Here is a 22,011-nt window from a genome sequence, read left to right on the forward strand (position 1 = left end):
CTATGATTGCTTTAAAACAAAATAATGTCTATACCATCAATCTTGATGAACTAAGTAATGAAATGTGCTTCTCCGCCGTAAATGATGATGCTTGGCTTTGGCATAGGAGATTAGGCCATGCAAGCATGAAAACAATATCTAAGATCTCATCTCAAGAATTAGTACGAGGAATTCCAAATATAAAGTTTATTAAGGACAAAGTATGCGATGCATGTCAACTAGGCAAACAAATAAAAACAAGCTTCAAACCAAAAAATCAAATTAGCACTACTAGACCATTACAATTGATCCATTTGGACATATTTGGACCAATTGATACAACAAGTCTAGGTGGAAGCAAATATGCCTTTGTGATTGTGGATGACTACTCTAGATACACTTGGACCTATTTCTTAGCTCACAAAAGTGATTGCTTCAAGTGTTTCTCTAAATTTTGTAAACTCACTCAAAACGAAAAAGGCTTCATGATTTCATCAATTCGGAGTGATCACGGTGGTGAATTCCAAAACCGTGACTTTCAAAATTTTTGCGAAAGTAATGGGTACAATCACAACTTCTCAACTCCAAGAAATCCTCAACAAAATGGAGTAGTTGAAGGGAAAAATAAAAACCTACAAGAAATGGTAAGAACTATGTTGAATGAACATAGTTTACCTAAGTACTTTTGGGCCGAAGCCGTAAATACGGCTTGCTACATCATGAATAGAGTCCTAATAAGACCATCCTTATCCAAAACTCCCTATGAATTATGGAATAACAAAAAACCAAACATCTCCTATTTTAAAGTTTTTGGTTGTAAATACTTTATTTTAAATGAAAGGGATGCTTTAGGAAAATTTGATGCTAAATCCGATGAAGGCATCTTTCTTGGTTACTCTTCCGTTTCTAAAGCTTTTCGGGTTTTTAATAAAAGAACTTTAGTAATTGTAGAGTCTATTCATGTAATTTTTAATGAAATTTCTGATTTAAAGAAAAATGATTTTGATGATGATCTTGGTTTTGATAATTTGAATTTAAATGAACCCTCTCCTCAAAATAGCCATTTGAATGCATCTTCTTCCGAAATTTCTTTACCAAAAGAATGGAAGTATGTAGATGCTCATCCAAAAGAGCAAATTATAGGAGATACATCAAAAGGGGTTCAAACTCGTTCTTCTTTCAAAAATTTCTGTGCTAACGCAGCTTTCCTTTCTCAAATTGAACCTAAATGCATTGACGAAGCCTTAAAAGATGATTTTTGGATCATTGCAATGCAAGAAGAATTGAACCAATTTGAGAGGAATGAGGTATGGAAGCTTGTTCCTAGACCAAATGACCACTTAGTCATAGGTACTAAGTGGGTCTTTAGAAACAAGCAAGACGAAAATGGTATCGTGGTTAGAAACAAGGCTAGATTAGTGGCCAAAGGTTTCAACCAAGAAGAAGGTATCGATTACGAAGAAACCTTCGCTCCCGTGGCTCGATTAGAAGCCATAAGGATGCTCCTTGCCTATGCTAGTAGTAATAATTTTAAACTATTTCAAATGGATGTTAAAAGTGCCTTCTTAAATGGTTTTATTTCCGAAGAAGTATATGTCGAACAACCTCCCGGATTTGAAAATACACTTTTTCCTAATCATGTATTCAAATTGACTAAGGCTCTCTATGGCTTGAAACAAGCTCCTAGAGCTTGGTATGAAAGGCTTAGTTCCTTTCTTATTTTAAATAATTTTACCAAAGGCAAGGTTGATACTATATTGTTTATTAAACATTTTGAAAATAATTTTCTTATTGTGCAAATTTATGTTGACGATATTATTTTTGGCTCTTCGGATGAATCACTATGTGAATCATTTGCCAAATCTATGAGTCATGAATTCGAAATGAGTTTAATGGGGGAATTAATTTTCTTTTTAGGATTACAAATCAAACAACTTAAGGATGGTATATTTATTAACCAATCTAAATACACATTAGAATTGTTAAAACGATTTAACATGGATAATTCAAAAGCAATAAACACCCCTATGAGTACTGCGACTAAGTTAGATATAGATGAAAATAGTGAAAATTTCGATCAAAAAACATATAGGGGAATGATAGGTAGTCTACTCTACCTTACCGCGACTAGACCGGATATTATGTTTAGTGTAGGACTTTGTGCTAGGTTTCAATCAAATCCTAAATTATCTCATCTCAAAAGTGTTAAAAGAATATTTAGGTATCTTAAAGGAACTCCAAATTTAGGATTATGGTATCCAAAATCTGAAAAATTTGATTTAATAGCCTATGCGGATGCCGATTTTGGCGGATGCAGAATAGATAGAAAAAGTACATACAGAACATGCCAATTTTTAGGACATGTACTTGTTTCTTGGACTTCCAAGAAACAAAATTCAGTTGCACTATCTACGGCAGAAGCCGAATACATAGCTGCAAGTGCATGTTGTGCACAAGACTATGGAATTCACTTTAAAAATATTCCCATAAAATATGATAATACTAGTGCCATATGTCTTACTAAAAATCCAATTCAGCATTCTAGAACTAAGCACATCGACGTTAAGCATCATTTCATATGCGATCATGTCCTTAACAATAATGTTGTTCTAGAATTCATTGACACAAAGCATCAATTAGCAGATATATTCACAAAAGCCTTGAATGAAGACCAATTTGAATTCATTAGAAGGGAATTAGGTATTTAAATTGTCCCTAAACAATAAACTTGTTTGATTGGATTTTCCGTAAAGTTTTTCATCTTCTTTCCATCTCTCATTCTCCTTCAAATTCCATATGACATGTTGTGAAATCTTGAAATCGACTTTGATGACTTGATTATGAATTTTAAATTAGCGATTTGATTTAAATAAGTTTTATCTAAATCATAATCTTGATCTTGCAAAATTGGAATCACAAATAATATCTTTTGGCATTCGTGAATTGATACTTACAAATATGAAAGTATTGGCATTCATGACTTGAATTTGATTGAAACATTGTATGCTTAAATTAATCATTCTCCTATGTTTCAAAAATTCTTTAAATGCCTTATGTGATGATTAAAAAGTAATGTTGAGATTTTCAATAATTTGATGATTTGAATGAGTTTGTATTCGAATTATGATCTTGACTTCGTGAAATTACTACTTGAATTTTTTTTTTATCCCAATCTCTCTCTTATACATCTACAATTTCTGTTATTCATAGAAAGAAGAGATTAGATAATATGAATGCATGCTGAATTTTTCTCTAAAATGAACTCTGCATAAATATTTTTGCATACTTAATTTTCAATGATAAAATCGTTGTATGACAAAATATGTGCTTCAAGTCTCATTTTCCTTTTTGTTGATGACAAAGGGGGAGAAAAGTGATGACTTGTATCATTCTTAATAGCATGACAAAATATGAATTGCAAAATCCTTGAGAAAAGTGATCGATCGATGATTATCTTATATGCCTTGCAAAATCCTTGAAAATATCGTAAGATTGATTGATCATATTGAATGCATGTCTAAAATGTATAATCATGCAATTCAAGTTGAAAATCTTTATCTCTTGTCATAGTAAAATTTGTCTCTTATCTTTCGACTTGAAAAAGATTTTCATCAAAGTTTCGCATTTACATTATGCTTAATGAGAATAACGATAAGTTCTACGGTTAGAGCTTATCGGTTTATACTTGAATTCAATGATGAAATTCAAGTGTTTTATCTTCTCATAATATGGCATATAGATAGGGGGAGTTACGTTTAACTCCGTCATCAATTGATTGTCATCATCAAAAAGGGGGAGATTGTTGAATCTTGGATTTTGATGATAAAATCAATTGATGGGTTATTTGATCTAATCCATATTATTGAGTTAAGTGTGCAGGATTAACTACGATAACTAGAAAACACAAAGCGAGAATACCGGAGTCAAGTTCGATGGACGTTTAAGAGTCCGAATAATCGTCGGAGATGCTGCCAGAACCAACCGAGAAGAAATCGGGAACCTGTCGGAATTTTCGGAAGTTCGCCGAAGAGATCGTCGGAGGTTCACGGAGATCACCAAGAAGGCTCGGCTACTCATTAAAGTCATCACAAGTTCGGGAGCTTGCTAGAAGCCCGTCGGCAGAAAGTTCGTCAGAAAGCTCGCCAGAACAAGACTCGACGTTCGCGGTTAAAAATTTGCTTAGGATGTGTTTTGGTTATGTAGTCCACTTGTAATTAGGATTAGGATTAAGAGATAATCCTATATCCTGGTTAGGGGCCAACTGGGCCCAAAGTCAGAGTTGGTTTAGGCTAAAAATTAAGCTAAACCAGCGAACTAGAGAGCCAAGATTGAAGCCCAACTAGTGGCTGAAAACACTATAGTCGGGCTGAAAACACTGTAGGCGGTGGCACCGCCCAGCACTCGGGTGCTGGGCGGTGACACCTCCTTGGCTGGGCGGTTGCACCGTCCAGCACCCGAGCGCTGGGCGGTGGCACCGCCTGGCTGGGCGGTGGAACCTCCAGCACTGGGAACCCTAAGAGAATTCAAATTTTGGAGCCCAAAATTTGAATCCTCTTGAGGCCTATAAATACCCCTCAAATCTCAACTGAGGTTACAACTTTTGAGAAGCATTTTGATTGAGAGAAAAGTCTTAGAAAGTCTTAGCAAGTCTTGGTTTCAATTTGCTAGAGAGTTCTCCTCCTTCTTTCTTATTGAAAATTTGTAAGAGGTTGAGCTGCTTGTAAAAGGTTGTAAGAGGGGTGTTTACCCTTCCATTTCAAGAGACTTGCTAGTGGAAGGTGGGAGCCTCATCGAAGAGGGGCCTCGCAAGTGGAGTAGGTCATTTGACCGAACCACTCTAAAAATCGGCGTAATCTCTGGTTTGCATTTTATTATTGTCATTTACATTACTGTAAATCTTCTTACTGCTTTAGTTCCTTATTACCCTTGCTGCGCAACTTTAAGAATACGCTTTCAAGTTAAACTTTTTAAGTTCCGTTCTTATCGTACGAAAGATTTTGATAAAATCGAAGTTTTAATCCGCTGCACTAATTCACCCCCCCCTCTTAGTGCCGCTCCGATCCTAACATGGTCTTCCCTAGATGGGAAGAAGGAGACCCGATTGGTTGGATCTCGCGCGCAGAGCGATATTTTCGGTACCACAAATCCGCGGATGTATTTATGGTAAAAATTACAGCTATACATCTTGAAGGGGATGCTATACAGTGGTTTGACTAGTTTGAACATACTTATGGAGTCCTTTCATGGCGATAATTCAAAGAAGGACTGCTGATTCACTTCAAACCAACCGATTACGAGAATATTGACGAACAACTAGCAAAGATCCAACAAACCTCCACCATTCAAAGTACCAAACCAGGTTTGAATGGTTATCTAATCAATCTCATGATTGGTCTCAAAAACAGCTATTGTGGACCTTCATTGAGGGCTTGAAGCCGGAGATCCGAGGAGAAGTTAAAGCGCGACAACCGTATATGCTTATGGCAGCCATCTCTTTCGCACGACATCAAGAGGAGCAATTGAACCATGAAGCTCGGAGGACTAGGGTCTCTCCTCAACCAGTAATATTGAAGCCCTTAGCCCCCCCTATTGTCGACCAAGTCCCAACACTAAAGAGGTTAACAAGAGAAGAGCTTCGGGAGCGATATGCGAAGGGGTTATGTTGGCATTGTGACGAGCCGTGGAGCCGTGAGCATCGCTGTAGTAAAGGGGGACTTCTTATGATTGAACCAATAGAAGAAGAGGTCATTGAACATCCAAAAGAGAGCCTTGAACATGAAGAAGAAGATACAGAAGAAGAGCCACAATCGACCGAAGTTACGGTACATACACTAGCTAGCTACTCAAACCCGCAAACGATAAAAATTGGAGGCCTTCTCAAACAACAACCAATCACTGTTCTCATCGACATGGGCAGTACTACTAACTTTCTAAATAGTAAGCTTGCTGTTTGGATATCATTACCTATCGAGAATCGCTGCAGGTTTGATGTTAAGGTCACCGACGGACGGATTTTGAATTGTGATCATAGGCGCTTGCAGGAGAAACTATTGCTGCAGGACCAAGAGATAATTATAGATTTCTTCTTTCTCCCTCTTAACAATCATGAGGCCATGCTCAAAATTAAATGGTTGACAACATTAGGTGATATTTCTTGGAATTTTATGAAACTAATTACGAAATTTTACAGTAAGGAGAAATAGGTGACATTGCACGGGAAATGTGGGGGCGACATAACAACGATTTGCACACAACAAATGGAGAATGTTTTGCATAATGCAGAGACAAAGATGATAATCTTATTGAGAATTTAGATGAGGTTAAAGCACACACAGAGCAATTTTTTTATTCCTTACTCAATCAAGCTGGGAAAACTAATAACATTCATGTGGAGCCGACTAGAAAACTTGATTCGGAAGCTATTTTAATCCTCAATGCCCCAATTACAGACGACGAAATTGTATGTGTTGTCTTTAAGTCACCAAAGCACAAAAGCCCAGGTCCAGATGGATTTCCAGCTGAATTTTACCAAACTGCTTGGTCTATTATTGGAAATGATGTGATCAAGGCTTGCCAACATTTTAGTGCCACATCCCCATGGAATCAAATTAGGCAAAGAAATAACAAGTGGGTCCCAAGCAGTTGGACATGGGATCGACCGGGATCACAAAGACACTACTTATGTACATGGCAGGCCCTTCTCAATAAACTACCTACAATAGACAATATGAAAAGAAGAGGTATCTATCATGTTAACCGATGCTCCCTTTGTTTGCAACAAGAAGAAACTGTTGACCACCTCTATTTTGGTTGTGATTATACAAAATGGATATGGAAGGAGATTCTCCAGTGATTTGAACTCAATAGACTGCCGCAACCAAACTTGCACCAAGAACTAGGTGACCTTATGCAATGTTTCTCAAGAAAAGGGCCTCTTACACAACTGGCAAAGGTTACTTTCAGATGCGCTATTTGGTGGATGTGGAAGGAGAGATGTAATAGAATCTTTGAATGTCAACACACAAACAATGCTCAGCTCTTGAAAGAGATTATTAGAGACTCAAGATCCTGTATGGACATGATCTCAAAACCGAGCACTTCACCCGAAGAGAAAAAGATATTTTTACCAAATTTAATTTTGCTATTAGCTAAAGATCTTGTGAATGATGCCAAATAATGTACCCACAGGTAGTTATAGTCTACAGCATGTGTAGTCATAACTATCGCATTCGCACTCTATGAGTTACTTGGCTTTGTCTATGACTTGTATAGATAAAGCTATTTGTAGAAACTTTACACATAATCAATTTACTTTTACTTACCAAAAAAGGAAAGCCGAAATCGACCAAAGCTCGATTCTGGCAGAATTTGATAGGAACATTGTATGAACTATTTGGGTAACTAATTATGCTCCAATTTATAAAAAATAGGTGTCATTAGAAAGCCTTGATAATCTAGTTTTAGGCAAATCAAGTTTTACAAGATTTGGAATTTACAACAGGGAGTTACAGATAATTTCGTAGCTAAAGGTCTGAAAATATTAGCTCTGTTTTACTGAATCCATAGGGTCGATGAAAGCAGATGTTTCAGTTAGCAATTCTAATCCAAAAATTTCAAATTAGGTATATACAGAAAGAATTTTGAGTCTATCTTCGAATAAATTATACTTTGTATGAATCTGAGTTCACAGCAGAAAGTTATAAGTAGTTAAGCAATAAGAGGTCAGAAATTTCAGTCCCTATTTTGCAGAATCTATAGGGTTCATTTAGACAGAAGTCTTAGTAGATATTTAAACTCCAAATCATTCAATCTTTATACAGACATAAAGAATTTCTTGTCTACTTTCAAATGGAATAGGCTTTGTCTAAATCAGAGTTCATTACAAAATGTTTTGATCGAAACATTGCATAGAGGTCAGATTACCGAAAAATTACAGATTCATAGTTTTATATCAAAACGAAAGAAGGTCTGGTTCTCAGTTAAAATCTTTCAAATTTTGCAGAATAAAAATGGAAACAGAGATTAAGGTTACTGTGGGATGGGGTTAGAACACTTGCCTTAAAATAATTTGAATCCCAAATATGGGAAAATTGATGAAAAACCTCAAGCTCTTCTTCTTCTTCTTCTTCTTCTTCTTCTTCTTCTTCTTCTTGTTTTCTCAAACTCACGTTGGCTGCAACTCTTCAGGTTTGTTTTCTTTAACCTTTCATCTAATTATTTGGGTTTTGGCTAATGCAAAAGTTACAATGTGTCATGCATGCATTAAAGGGGCTAGGTGTCATCTTTAGAGAAAAGATAAGTGGCACCCTTAGGTTAGCTAGTGACACATGTCCATTATTTTTTTTTTTTAACTTAAATCTAAATCTTTCATAAATTAAATAAAACTTCTAATATTTACTCTTAGGTCCCTAGCCATAAAATTTTAATATAATATTATTTAATATAAAATAATTATTAAATAATTCTTACTTTTACAAACAAACCTTTTTACTAAATTTTCAAAAATGGGGGATGTTACACTCTCCCCTCCTTAAAGAAAAATTTAGTCCTCTAAATTTATCATACCTAAAAAAGATGAGGATAAATTTTCATAATTTCTTCCTCAAGCTCCTAGGTTGTTTCCTCTCCAGAATGATATCTCCAGATCACTTTAAGGGATGACCCGATTCCTCAAGATCTGGGCTTTTCCACATAAGATAATTCTTTATCAATCACCATCAGCTCATACTTAATGATATGAGAGGGATCAGGTATATACTTTCTGATCATTGAAATATGAAATATATCATGGATATGGCACAATGATGGTGGCAAGGTCATCCTATAAGCGACAGAACCAACCCTCTCAAGAATCTCAAAAGGTCTAATAAATCTTGGCTTAACTTTCCTTTCTTCCCAAATCTTACAATGCCTTTAGAAGGGGAGACCTTCAGGAATACAAAATCCCCGATTTGAAACTCAATATTTCGTCTTCTGTTATCAAGATAACTCCTTTGATGACTCTGAGCAGTCTTTAACCTTTTTTTTTGTAAGTTGAATTTTCTCAGTAGTCTCTTATACTTTTTTTGGTGCTAATAACTTTCTATCGCTAATTTCTTCCCAACATATAAGCGTCCTGCATTTTCGCCCATATAAAGCTTCATAAGGAGCCATCTGAATACTTGAATGATAACTATTATTGTAAGTGAACTTAATAAGAGAAATATCTTTATCCCATTCATCTTTCCAATCCATAACATAGGCTCGAAGCAAATCCTCAAGTTTTTGAATGGTTCTTTCTGATTGACCATCAGTTTGAGGGTGATAAGCAGTGCTAAACTTAACTTTAGTGCCCATAGATTCATGTAACCTTCTCCAAAATCTAGATAGAAATTTGAAGTCTCTATCAGAGGTGATCTCCTTTGGAACACCATGAAGTCTTACTATTTCATTGATATATAAATCTGCAAGCCTATCAAGAGAATAAGTCATATTGATCGGTAGGAAATATGCAGATTTTATTAACCTATCAATGATAACCCAAATAGCATCATGCTTTCTAGAAGTTCGGGGTAGTCCTGAAATAAAGTCCATGGTAATACATTCTCATTTCTATTGAGGAATATCTAAAGGTTGCAACAAACCTCCAGGTCTTTGGTGTTCTGCTTTGATTTGTTGACAAGTCAAACAGTTTGAAACATATATTGCAATCTCCTTCTTCATTCCTTCCCACCAATAATGACTTTGGAGATCTCTATATATCTTAGTGCTACTAGGATGCATGGTGTACTTTGAATTATGACCTTCCCTCAGGATTTGATTTATGATATCTGAGTCATTTGGAACACATATTCTATCCCCAAATCTCAATAGGTCATCCTTTGAAACTCAAAAATTCAGTTTCAATACCTTTTCTACTTTATTCCTTAAGCAGATCAAGCATTGATCTCATAGTTGTTCTTCTTTAATTTCTTGAATGAGATCAGATTGCACTTGGATGGAGGCCATTAATATCATTGAGTCTTGCCCTTTTTTTTTTCATAACATTCAAATCATAATTCTCTTCTAATAACTTCTATTGCTTCACAACCAAAGTCATCATAAAACTTGTAGATTTTCTACTAAGGGCATTTGGTACAATATTAGCTTTACCTGGGTGATAACGAATTTTACAATCATAATCTTTAGAAGTTCTATCCATCTTCGCTACCCCATGTTTAACTCTTTTTGAGTAAAAATATACTTTAAACTCTTATGATCAGTAAAAATTTTAAATGTTCGCCCATACAAGTAATGCCTCCAAATCTTTAGAGTAAAAACAATTGCTGCCAATTCCAAATCATGAGTTGGATAATCCAGTTCATAACTCTTTAGTTTTCTAGAAGCATAAGCAATCACTTTCCCTTCTTGCATCAAAACACATCCAAGGCCTTTTCTTGAGGCATCAGTATAAACCATAAATCCCTCATCACCACTTGGTATAGTGAGAATAGGGGCACTAGTCAATCTCCTTTTTAACTCTTGAAAACTCTGCTCACAATCATCACCCCATACAAATTTCACATTCTTTTGAGTGAGTTTGGTGAGAGGTTGAGCGATTTGAGAAAATCCCTCCACAAATCTCCTATAATAACCTGCCATGCCCAAGAAGCTTATAACTTCTGTCACGTTTGTTGGTACTTCCCACTTAACAATAGCTTCCACTTTCTTTGGATCAACAGATATACTCTTCCCTGAAATCACATGGCCTAAGAAAGCAATTTCATTCAACCAAAATTCACATTTGCTGAACTTTGCATACAACTTCTTTTCTCTTAGTATGGATAATATATTTCTTAAGTGTTCCTCATGCTCGAGTGGTGTCATTCTGTAAGGAGGCTTAGATATTGGGGTTGTCCCAGGGACCAAATCAATAGTAAACCCACCATCTCTATCTGGAGGTAAACCAGGCAAGTCATCTGGAAATACATCAGGCAAGGAGGTAAATTATGCCAATACTCTCAAAATAAAAGATGGGATGATTTAGTATACAAAAAGTGATCATTTTGTATAACAATCTATACTAGTATGATTGGAAGAGAGTCAATCCATACTTAGTATAATATCAAAACTCCAAATATCTACGAGAACCAAATCAGCAAGAAGTTCGTGTTTTCCAATAGAAATCAAATAAGATGACCAGATCGAGTTTATTATCAAACAATCCCCAATAGCCGTATTTACATATAGCATATAATCCAATGGTTTAGGTTGAATGCCCATGTGATAAGCAAAATATTGTGAATCAAATCATAGATGAGACATATGGTCAAACAAATATTTGCATTCTTTCAGAAACATGAATAGTACCTTCAACCACTAATTCAGAAGCTTTAGAATCATATTTCGTGATAACATACACTCTGACATGAGCTGATGATTTATGAGGCAGTGATTCTTTTTTTCTTGTTCAAAAGGCAGTCTTTTTTTTTATTATCCAAATTTCCACAAGCAAAATAGGCTCCAGTCACCTACAAATACAAACTTATTTCATAATCTAACTCACATCGTACATAGGATTGAATCTTTTGTGGTGACTTTCCTTTTCAAATCGATGATGTCTTGACCCTCTTATTATCACATTCAGATTCATTTCTAATCTCTCTTTTTTTTTTTTTTTGGTAAACTTGTCCTTTCTATTCCTGTCCTTGATCTCCAGAAATTCTTTTGATCATCAAAAAAATTTCGTACATCAAATATCTTCTCCAATCGCATCATATATTTTTCTGCTACCAATGTATTAGGTTCACCATACTTCTACTATGCTACTCTGATTTAATATCCCCGATCAACCCTTTTATCGCACTTAATTAATCAAAAGTAGATGAAGTAGGAGAACTAAATATCCTCGTCATCCTAGATTCCTAAAATGCATCAAAGAAAATTTTTCCCAATCACTATAGTTCACTAGACCTCAATATATTTTGCACGTCAACATATCAAATATTTTAGTGATCCTCAAACCATGCTTTGATACCAACTCTGTCACGCCCCTCCCGAATTTAATTTTCATCCAGGAGGTATGAACCTAACTCAAAATTGATAATATTATAATTCAACAAACAATCCAGGATCCAATCACACATTTGAGGTCACTAAGAAAAACATTCAAGTCATTCACCTTTACAATCCATAATTCATAAAACCTATGCAGTTTATAATCATACATCATGTCACTAGATGATTCTTAAAATCCAAAGGCAACTTAACTAAACCATAACCACATCATAAATTCATAGTTGTGAGAATCTATATATTTACAAAACCAACATGTACCACATGTTTATATCATTCATTACATAAATTTAACTAAACATTCCCAAAATCATAACATGAGAGGTACTTTTCAAATATTTACAGGATACATCAATCTAGATTTATCATTGATACACACAAAAGGAACTTATACAACATCAACCTATCAAGTACAAAATATTTGCCCCAAAATCTTCTAGCCTTCCACTGCCTCAACCCAATTTACACATTTTAGTGAGCGATAAGTTATCTTAAAAAATCTATATAGCAACGGGGTGAGCATATAAAGCTCAGCAAATGACTAACATATCCATAGCAAAGAGGAAAGTTTTCAAACAAATGAGGTATCAAAATATAAAGCAGAGATACAAGATGAAATAGTAGCATGTTTTGTTTGAATGCAGAATTACAATATCATATCGTTCGAAGTACATTTTATTCATACAATCGAGGAAAGATAATTGGAGCATATCATTGGCATAAGGAGCATATCGATGACATATGGTAGTTTTCAAGGTATAACAAAGACTTATAACATTTCAGAAATATATCAAAGAACAAAACATGAATAGAAGCTTAAATGTCACATGACGATGCATTCATTTCATTCTTATCAAAAGCATGCATAGAAACATAGCCAAAGCTTTGGATATCATATCAAACACATAGAGGGTGAAGTGGGATCATAACATAATATGGTCCATCCATTTCTAAATGACCACTAAACATAAGTCTCCCACGTCAGGGAGCTCCATCCACCCACGTCTGAGTGAAGTCATAGGGGGCCGGCAGAGCATCGCGGGCTCTAAGCATAACTCCTTTTACCATTTCTGGCAAAGGTTCACATTTATCCCACAAACACCAGAGTACAAGGGATAGTATGAATAATGAAACTAGCATATATTAGAAGCACATGCGGAACAATGAAATGTACATATGCCTTTCGAGTCAATACGATACAAATATAATATTTCACAAATATATTTAGATTTGAAAGGAAACAAAAGCAAGGGCATACAAGGATTTCAAGAAATCACATATAGCTCAATTGAAATAAGAAAGTTAGATAAATTCAATGTCCAAAGATATGAAATTGGAAGAGGCACATATCGAAAGCAAAATACGGAACAATGGGATGCATGTGCCGAATCATTACGATGCAAACATGAACTTTAGATGATAGCTGCAGATGTACAAATAAATAAAGGACAAAAGTATACAGGAATTTAAGGTAATAATGTAAAGCTTAACTGAAGTAAGAGTTTTTGCCAAAATCGATTTCCAAAGAGAAGTAACAAGAAAAGCCGAAATCGACCAAAGCTCGATTCTGGCAGAATTTGATAGGAACATTGTATGAACTATTTGGGTAACCAATTATACTCCAATTTATACAAAATAGGTGTCATTAGAAAGCCTTATTAATCTAGTTTTAGGCAAATTAAGTTTTACAAGATTTGGAATTTACAACAGGGAGTTATAGATAATTTCGTAGCTAAAGGTCTGAAAATATTAGCTCTGTTTTACTGAATCCGTAGGGTCGATGAAAGCAGATGTTTCAGTTAGCAATTATAATCCAAAAATTTCAAATAAGGTATATACAGAAAGAATTTTGAGTCTATCTTCGAATAAATCATACTTTGTATGAATCTGAGTTCACAGCAGAAAGTTATAAGTAGTTAGGCAACAAGAGGTCAGAAATTTCAGTCCCTATTTTGTAGAATCTATAAGGTTCATTTAGACAGAAGTCTTAGTAGGCATTTAAACTCCAAATCATTCGATCTTTATATCGAAATAAAGATTTTCTTGTCTACTTTCAAATGGAATAGGCTTTGTCTAAATCAGAGTTCATTACAAAATGTTACGATCGAAAAATTGCATAGAGGTCAGATTACCGAAAAATTACAGATTCATAGCTTTATATCAAAACGAAAGAAGGTCTGGTTCTTAGTTGAAATCTTTTAAATTTTGCAGAATAAAAATGGAAACAGAGATTAAGGTTACTGTGGGATGGGTTTAGAACACTTGCCTTAAAATAATTTGAATCCCAAATATGGGAAAATTGATGAAATACCTCAAGCTCTTCTTCTTCTTCTTCTTCTTTTCTTAAACTCACGTTAGCTGCAACTCTTCAAGTTTGTTTTCTTTAACCTTTCATCTAATTATTTGGGTTTTGGCTAATGCAAAAGTTGCAATGTGTCATGCATGCATTAAAGGGGCTAGGTGTCATCTTTAGAGAAAAGATAAGTGGCACCCTTAGGTTAGCTAGTGACACATGTCTATTATTTTTTTTTTTTAAACTTAAATCTGAATTTTTCATAAATTAAATAAAACTTCTAATATTTACTCTTAGGTCCCTAGCCATAAAATTTTAATATAATATTATTTAATATAAAACAATTATTAAATAATCCTTACTTTTACAAACAAAACTTTTTACTAAATTTTTAAAAATGGGGGATGTTACATCAGCAATAGGGTCTATCATGTATGTCATGCTATGTACTGCTATTCATAGGTGCCCAACAAGTCAATCACGTGAGTGATGACACGTGTGACTTGATACAGAATCTTTTTGCTTATTATATTTTAGCATATATCACTTTATAACTATTGCATATATACATATATATTGTGATGTTCTTGGATTTGTGCAATGGGAATCGGATCGTGATGAGATCACGATAATGAGATCGATTCACCTTTAAACACAGATCCTAAATAATCCCGGTCATAGGTTACTCGAGAGGGACATCGTGATAACCGGACAGACTAGTGTGCTGTATACCCGTCCATATGATGGATGCAACTGGTCTCATAGCTACTCATGTAGGGACACTAGGGATACAGTATATTTGCTCATTGGAGAATGAGTTCACTGATTGATCCGCTTATGGAATGCTGGATGGTTGATGATGCCTTATTATCAAACAACGATTCTGCAGTCCTTGTGGAGTATCTGGTCCTTAGACTTGAGACACTAAGGATGTCCTATATGAGTGCTCCACTCTTTGATGCTAGACTTATAGGTTTGGCTGTCCCAAATCTAGTACAGTTGGTTATTGGGTGTGGTAGTCGACCTTACGAGGGCTATTGAGTGTCGATAGAGGATAATCCACTCTCAGTGTCATGAGAGGAATATCCCATGTGTTCTTGCTCTGACAAATCCCTACCCAAGGTCATTTTGGTTGAGAGAGAAAGGTTTCTCCGGGAGAATCTGATTAGAGCGAGACTCGAGTAGAAACCGTATTGGTCTGTCAGCACCATGCTCGATATATGATCTCTGGGATATTAGAAGGATGAGGGACTATAGGCACATGGTAACTGAGGACAGACAGGTCCAATGGATTGGATTCCCCTTATCATTTGGGGACTATGGCGTAGTGGCCTAGTATGTCCGTAGTCGATGAGTCGAGTGAATTATTACAGAGATAATAATTCACTAAGTTAGAAGGAGTCTTGATAGGTATGACTCACGGCCAGCTCGATATTGGGCCTAGAGGGTCATACACATATGTTAGGCATTGCGATGAGTAGAGGTTCGGATGTGAGATATCCGACGGAGCCCTTGTCTTAATGGATGCAGATCCAATACCCACTAGGGGAGGATCTATTGCGGTTTGACAGGGGACCTCTATAAATAGGAGGGACTCAGAGCCTCATAGGCTCAACACGTGAAACGGAAGTCTCCGGTAGACTTCTAGTTGGGATTAGGATTCAATCAGCGTCTTAGTGTAACCTCGAGGGACTTGACCAATCACACTAAGCCTAAAAGGTAGGCAACTCTTGCCGATCACAACTCCTTGTGTTTTCCGTCCTGTTCGGCCTCCGAATCACCATGGTCTCAAGAGACTCGACCAACCATGATGCTAGATTAAGTCAACACCTTCGTTACAAGATGAGTCTGATTTGATGATATACCCTCAAGGGACTCGACCAAGCATACCATATTCTCAGGTCACCAGTGACATTTCTATGTCGTAAGCAAGATAGCGAATTACGATATAGGTGATTCTCAAGGGACTCGACCAACTCAACCTACACCGAGAATCGGTTCTTACTTATAACGATGGAAAGCCACGTGGGTCAATCTAATTGCCTCACATTTACCGACTTAATATTATCAAGAGAGATGTTTATATAATTTGGTCTCCTAATTTGACATGTCACACATATACATATTTAATATATATCTACATCGCATGCAAATATATATATATATATATATATATATATATATATATATATATATATATATATATATATATATATATATATATATATATATATATATATATATATATATATATCAAGAGAGCCTTTGCTTGTCTCTCCTTTTCTCCTTCCCCTCTAAACCTTAGAGCGGGCTTGGAGTTTTGAAGAGCGTCATCGCAACCCTACTGTGTGGATGATCGCTAGAGAGGAATACGCTTGACCTCCTTCACCCTCCTAAGGATCTACAAGGAAACAGGGATATACGATCTCCCTTGGTAACACAATCTACTCTATATTTTTCAGTTTCGCGGATTTTGCGCACCAATCTTCGCACGACGATGAACATCTCTTTGGGTATCGGGGATTTTGTTTTCTTGTTCTTCCGTTGCGCATGTGATGTCGCCCCAAGATTTTCCAACAGTGGTATCAGAGTCAGGGTGTTCGTGCGATAGATTGGTTTTGAACTGTGTGTGTTGTGTTTTGAAGAAACTTTTGATGTCAAAATCGTTGACGCAAAAGCGAGAAAGGGCAGCAACAGTTGCTGCCCTCAATCTGCATGCGGGCAGCGTAGCCGTAGGCAGGCAGCACAAGGGCTGTGTTTGCAGCAACCGGCCGGCGGCTTGCTTGCGGCAGGCTTGCGTCCGGCGGGGCTAGTAGCCCACGGGCAGAGGCGCCTGCGGCCGCTTCTCCTGTGGGGTGAGGCGCCGCTAGGCAGCGGTGCCTGCTGCCGTTGCTCCCGCGGGCGAAACCCCCCGTTGGGGCGGTCGCCCGGCGAGTCAGCACCCCATCAGGGTGGCGACCGCGGCGGTGGCAACAGGGGAGTAGGGCATTAAGGCATTCTTGGACAAAAAGATAGTTTTACCCTTGTGAATTTCAGAAATTCAAATTCTATCCTTTTATCCAAATTATGAAATACCCCTATGAATTCAAAAATTTTCCTATATGTCCCTAAATTCATAAAATACTAATTAATTAAAAGGTTTAGTTGATTATTATTTTTATCATTATCTAGTAGTCCTACATTATGATGATTATTTATACATGTGATGTATGATGTGTGGACGAATGATCATGGACCGTGTGATGTTTGTACTTGTGATTATTATTATTGAGGTCTGCGAGCCTCCATTATATTTCTCATTTATTGTCGGGTCTGCGTGCCTATGATTAAGTTGTAATCACATGAGGAGACGTAGCGGGAGCGTGGATGCGATACTGGGACCCACGAGACGGACGATCGCGATGCATGAAGATGCATCGAGATGTCGACGGAACCGACGAGGACGAGATGGACGATCGCAAGGCATGGAGATGCACCGTTGCACATATAGATCTTGATGTGAGTGATTAGGCCTACTAGCTCAGGCCTAATCACATTAGTCTGTGGTCCATGATCATCTGGTGTGATTGCTTATACACATACTATATATATATATATATATATATATATATATATATATATATATATATATATATATATATATATATATTTGCATGCGATGTAGATATATATTAAATATGTATATGTGTGACATGTCAAATTAGGAGACCAAATTATATAAACATCTCTCTTGATAATATTAAGTCGGTAAATGTGAGGCAATTAGATTGACCCACGTGGCTTTCCATCGTTATAAGTAAGAACCGATTCCCGGTGTAGGTTGAGATGGTCGAGTCCCTTGAGACTCACCTATATCGTAATTCACTATCTTGCTTACGACATAGAGATGTCACTAGTGACCTGAGAATATGGTATGCTTGGTCGAGTCCCTTGAGGGTATATCATCAAATCAGACTCATCTTGTAACGAAGGTGTTGACTTGATCGAGCATCATGGTTGGTCGAGTCCCTTGAGACCATGGTGATTCGGAGGCCGAACAGGACGGGAAACACAAGGAGTTGTGATCGGCAAGAGTTGCCTACCTTTTAGGCTTAGTGTGATTGGTCGAGTCCCTCGAGGTTACACTAAGACGCTGATTGGATCCTAATCCCAACTAGAAGTCTACCGGAGACTTCCGTTTCACGTGTTGAGGGTGTCGTGTGACTCGTTAATAAAATATTGGGAGCATATTAAAATAGAAATCTATATCTTGATAGTTTATTTCTTGCAAAATCTGCATGTTATTCATTTCTACTGCATCTTTATTTTTAGAAAATGTCGCTTTCAAATCCCTTACGTGGCATACATGATGTCTACCGCCTTACTCGTCCAAATTATATGGATTGGCTCCATAACTTGAGAATTGTTCTGACGGCAGAGAAAATCGTGTACGTCCATGATATAGTGATGCCTGTGCCCGAAGAAAGGGCAAGCGAGGATGAGATCGCTTGCTATGTGAAGTACATTGATGACTCCACTCTTGCTCAGTGCTATATGTTGGGCTCTATGACTCCTGAGTTATAGAGACAATATGAAAAGATGGATGTTAGATCCATTCTCCTACATGTCCACAAATTATTTGAGGAACAGGGAAGGACCCAGCAATGTGCGTTATCCAAGAGCCTCTTCCACGCTAGGATGATTGAGGGGACACCGGTTCAGAACAATGTCCTAAAGATGATTGAGTGAATAGAGAAACTCACGGGTCTAGGAATAGTCCTAGAGGATAACTTGTGTGTGGACATTGTGCTTCAGTCCTTACCAGATTCCTTTTCACAGTTCATAATGAATTTTGATATGAACAAGCTTGAGGTGACTCTTCTAGAGCTCCTCAATATGTTGAGGGAGGTAGAAAGTACTATTAAGAAAGAGAAGCCAATTCTCTACACTGGTGAGACCAGAAGAAAAGGAAAGCAGAAAGGTCCCTTAAGAAGGGAAAGGGTAAGGGCCGACAAGGTAAAGCAAAGGTTGCTAAGAAAGACCCAGCAAAGGACAAAGGCCAATGCTACCACTATGGTAAAGATGGGCACTAGAAGAGGAACTGCAAAGAGTACCTTGCAGAGAGGGCGAAATTGAAGCTTGGAGAAGCTTTAGGTACATTCATGATCAATCTTCAATTGTCAGATTTTTGTGATAGTGCATTGGTATTGGATACCAGTATTGCTTATCACATTTACAATTTATTATAAATTCTAGCAAAGTCAAGGGGAGATTGGCGAGAGGAATATTGCATAAAGGTTTGTTTATGCTAGACAGTACTCGACATATCATGAATGTAAGTGTCTAAGAGGAAACGAGATGAGGTGAACAGGGCATACCTATGGCATTATAGGCTAGGTCACATCCATGAGGGAATGATTCAAAAGTTGCTAAATGATGGATATCTAGATCCATTCGATTATGTTTCATATGCAACTTGCGAGCCTTGCCTTCGTGGAAAATTGACCAACTCTCCATTTAGTGGAACTAGAGAGAGAGCCACTGAGCTGTTGGAACTCATACATAGTGATGTATGTGGACCCATGTTAACTCATGTCATTGGTGGTTACTCCTATGTCATTACCTTTACTGATGATTTCTCAAGGTATGGTGTTAGAACCCTTGCAGATTCTAAACTTGGGGTTGATCTCTTTAGGGGATCAGCCTCCTTGGAACTCTATAGGGGTTCCTCCCTCCAAGTTGCTGCTCAAAGGCTGCATAAAAGATTCATCTATTGCCTATGAAAAGAGAAGGAATACATGGCTATTTATAGGGCTTCTAAACCCTAACTCCTAATAGGACTCCTACTTAAGACTCTTACTTCTAACCAACTCCTAATAGGACTCCTAGTCAAGACTCCTATTCCCTTACAACTCCTAATTCTTCTCTAAGAAAACACCTCCTACATGAATGCCCCTCTCAATTAGGACTCTCCTAGCTAGAGTCCTAACAGTTTTACATGAATGTCCCTCTCAATTAGGACTCTCCAAGCTAGAGTCCTAACAGACCCGCCCTCTTCAAATCAGCCTTGTCCTCGAGGCTGATGATTCATGAATTCTGGGAATTTGATCTTCAAGTCATCATAGTTCTCCCAAGTGGCATCTTCTATTGGTAGGTTCGCCCACTGTATTAGAACTTCATTAATGGGTCGTCGTCGTCGAGTCACGATCCATTGATCAATAATGGCACTTCGTTGGGTCTGGAGTTCTCTTTGGGTAGTCATATTTGGTGGGTGGCTTTGGGCTGTCTCCAAGCACCTATTTACAACTGTCTCACCGTCGATTTGTGGATGATATGCCATACTCCTTTTCAATTTAGTACCCTGCATATAGAATAACTTGGTCCAAAATCTACTCGTGAAGATGCAAGTAGAATTTATCATAAGCATAATGCGTCCCTTATAGTGTAATTCTTTTGAGTCCCAATTGTAATGAGCCACGGAGCTTGGTGCTTCCTCCAATTTTTTTTTATAATCTTCCTGCCATTCCATCTTAATATCCTTAAGAAAATTGCTGGTCGGAAGTGAAATAGCCGAAACTTCAGCTTGCTCGGGTAGCTGCGAAAGCGCATCTTCAAGAACATTCTCTATCCCCTTTTTGTAAGTTATTTCATAATCAAATCTAAGAAGTTTTGTCACCCATTTTTGTTGCTCAGGGGATGATATCTTTCGCTCCAAAAAGTACTCGAGGCTATTATGGTCGATTTTAATTTGAAATCGTCGACCAATCAAGTAGGATCTCCACCTCGTTGCTGCGCGCACAATGGCAAGCATCTCCTTATCATATGTTGACTTATTTTGATGGGAGGGAGATAATGCCTTGCTAGTGTATGTGAGTGGTTGACCATCTTGCATGAGAATGGCTCCAATTCCGACTCTAGATGCGTCGGCCTCAATAATGAAGGGTCGGTTGAAATCTGGTAGTGTTAGCACCGGCGTCGTCGTCATGGCTGTCTTAAGTTTGTCGAAGGCAGTGGAGGCTCTGTCCGACCATTGGAAGACATCTTTTTTCAGTAAGGAAGTAACTGGTGCACTAATCTCTCCATAGTTTTTCATGAACTTGCAGTAGTAGCTTGTTAAACCCAGAAAGCCATATAGCAATTTTATGTTTCTCGGGGTTGGCCAGTTTTGCATTGCTCCAATTTTGAAGGGGTCCACCATCACACCTTCCTCTGATATGATATGCCCAAGATATCCCACCTTTTGTTGAAGAAAGTAAAAATTTCTAGTGGCCGTTGTGTGTTCGAAAGGCGGTTTTCGGTATGACTTCTTCGTACACTCGTATTTGATAATACCCGGATCAAAGGTCCATCTTTGTGAAGATTTGTGCTCCCTTTCATATAGTAATTCATCTAGTACTGGAATAGGGTATTTATCCTTGATGGTTATGCCATTGAGAGCTCGGTAATCAATGCATATTCGCCATGTTCCGTCCTTCTTATGTACAAGTAGCACCGGTGAAGAGTAGAGGTTACAACTCGGCCGAATAACTCCTGTTTCGAGCATCTCTTTTATAATCCTTTCTATTTCATCCTTTTGGAGATGTAGATACTAATATGGCCAAGTATTTGCTGAAGATTTGCCTGGAAGAATCGTTATACAATGATCATGCCGACGGGTAAGAGGTAGGTTGCGCGGTTCATCAAATATATTTGAAAATTCAGCAAGCAAAGGAAGTAGATTTGGATCT

Source organism: Musa acuminata, chromosome BXJ1-8, assembly GCF_036884655.1.
Source record: "Musa acuminata AAA Group cultivar baxijiao chromosome BXJ1-8, Cavendish_Baxijiao_AAA, whole genome shotgun sequence".
Taxonomy (NCBI): Eukaryota; Viridiplantae; Streptophyta; class Magnoliopsida; order Zingiberales; family Musaceae; genus Musa; species Musa acuminata.